Source organism: Buceros rhinoceros, unplaced genomic scaffold, assembly GCF_000710305.1.
Source record: "Buceros rhinoceros silvestris isolate BGI_N320 unplaced genomic scaffold, ASM71030v1 scaffold32790, whole genome shotgun sequence".
NCBI lineage: Eukaryota > Metazoa > Chordata > Aves > Bucerotiformes > Bucerotidae > Buceros > Buceros rhinoceros.
Window position 1 is genome coordinate 55,012 of NW_010389590.1, and position 2,386 is coordinate 57,397.

The 2,386-nt window shown below is 48.4% G+C and overlaps 1 protein-coding gene across 1 annotated transcript in view; it reads right to left on the reverse strand.

Annotated features, from left to right (window-relative positions):
• CHD2 (chromodomain helicase DNA binding protein 2) overlaps window positions 1-2,386 on the reverse strand; it is a gene marked incomplete at its 5' end in the record, with an annotated part of 37,765 nt that overhangs the window by 29,805 nt on the left and 5,574 nt on the right. The window lies entirely within an intron of this gene.

A 2,386-nucleotide genomic window follows, 5' to 3' on the forward strand; every position in this document is an offset into this window, starting at 1 on the left:
CCTGCAACATCTGGGGGAGTTCAGGCTTAGTTTCTGTGACTGCAGAAACTTTCACAGCCACACAAATTCATTATGATTTCTGCTTTCATTAGAGAAACTTCCTACAAGGAATTAAACTCTTGTAAAAAGACAATATTCTCACCACAAAAGTGTCCTTGCTTTCCAGAGTCGCTAAGGACCTGACTGGGTCAGAGCCGTGCCCTGCTGCTTTACTTCCTCCTAATCCTCTAGTCTCCACCAGTAAAACCTCACTGGCTAAATATATCCAGAGATATTCTAACTCCTTGCTGTAGTATTTTAAATGTGGGCGTCTTTAACTCCTACAGAGCAAGATCGTTAAAAAAAAAAAATCTTTAGGCTGGTTGTACACAGCCCTATTTTTGTAAAAACTAGTCACTCATCAAAACAGGCTGCTACAGAAATACCAATCCTCAACCAACAGATGTCTTCGCCTTATACGCTTGTCTTAGGAAACGAGAACCAGCAAGGAGAAAACTGAAGTAATGTGGGATTTCTAAAGGAGTATTAAAATGACAGAAGTAGCCTCCAAGACTGCTTGCTCTACACACCTACTGGAAATCTTCCTCTTCATACTGCTTTTTGCCACAGTATTCAGCTTCAGCTCTAGGCACCGTCTGTCCACCAGCACGAGTACCTCGGTTTGCACCTCCTGGTACACCCACCACCTCCTGGATACAGCTGACAGCTGCTCACACAAGGATGCTGTGAAATGGTGTGAGCTGCTACATGAAAACGTGGAGGCTCTGCAGAGCCATGGCCACCCCTCTGCTTTGCTTCTGCAACCTTTACTTCCATTTTCCACCTTCCCTTCCACTAACAGAAACCTCCCCCTCGCTTGCATTAGTGTTTCCATTAAAATACACAGAAATACCAGATACTGCGTTAGACCAAGAGCTTCGCTGAATTTCACTGTGATTTGCTGACAGGTTTACAGGTGACACTATAACACCTTTTACACCGCATCTTGCTACAAACGCACGTTCATCCACCCTGCATGAAATCCCTGTCTCATTTACCAAGAATCCAGGAAGCAAGTGGCTGGCAAACAGCACGGAGAGCCCTCCCTACCCTTGCAATGTAGCCAAGCATTCCACAGATCTCAGTTTCGACAAGCAAAGTTAAAAGGCAAAAGAAAACCGAGGACTTTTAAAATCTCACATCCGCTTTCTGAAACATGCTGCTTTGCCACGCCACTTCTGGCACGTTATCCGGGAGCTGCCACTCCACGCACGTTCACTTTACAAGACTTTGGCAAACCACAAGTAAGGACAGGTGCATTTTTCTTCTGCTCTGCGTCAGCGAAGATCACTTTTGGAGAGAACCAAATATGACCTTTGGCTCTTTGAAACTCATTTCACTTCTTTGCCAAAATCCCCCTTTCCAAGCTCCTGGTGTCCATTTTCCGAATGCCTCTACTCTCCCTGCTCTGTCCCTGTCCCGACAAAGCCGATGCTCATCTCTTCACGACTTGTCTTTTCCTCACCTCCTCCTCCCTTGAAAAATCTCACTTGTGACTGCAATCCAGCCACCTTCAGTCACGTTTCTCAAGGACACCACTGTCTTTTTTTGGATGTGTGTCAAGCCCAGCTCTATCTCCTCTGACACAGCCAGTCCCCAGCCTGAGTCATCCCCACATCCTCCCTGCCCGAGCGTGAGGAAGCGCCATGCCAGCAGCCCTGTACCCATAGCCACCCGTGACTCAGCCTCCTCTCCTCACTCCCTCGCCTACCACAGACCCACATCTCCATCTCACCAACTCCTCCTGGCATCCTGACCATGGGGGGTGCCAGCTCCAGCCTCTGGCTGAAAGCTGCTTTCATTTTATACAGAAACAATAACACATTTTTTAAAAAAGGCATAAGCACATTTGAGTAACCTCCTAATCCCACTGAAATCCACATTTCAGAACCCAGCTGCAAAACTCCATGCTGACTTGCTCAAATCAGCCCAAGGGAGGTTTGCACCTCTGCAGCACAAACAGAGCTTGTGCCTGGAACACCCCATTAGCATCCTCAACCCACAGGCTCTGGCTGGGGATAAATTCCTCCGTTCAGGAAGCACGGACGATAACCAGGGAGCACGCCAGGTCCAGAGCATGCACCTGAGGGCCCATGTGCCCTCCAGCCTGCCTCCACCGTCATCAGGAAGCAGACTGGCTGGGAAATCTTACGCAACTTGAGTTTTTGTAACATCACTTCCCTGAATGACACAAGCTAAGGTGACAAAATCCATCTCCAGTCCCCACAGGGCTGTCGTCAGCCCAGCTAGAGATGCTTGGGTGCACAATGCTCACTCTCAGAGCCTGAGTACAGCGCTGACATAACTCTGCTGGGCCAGAGGGACTTGCCTTCCCTAGTTCCCCCTT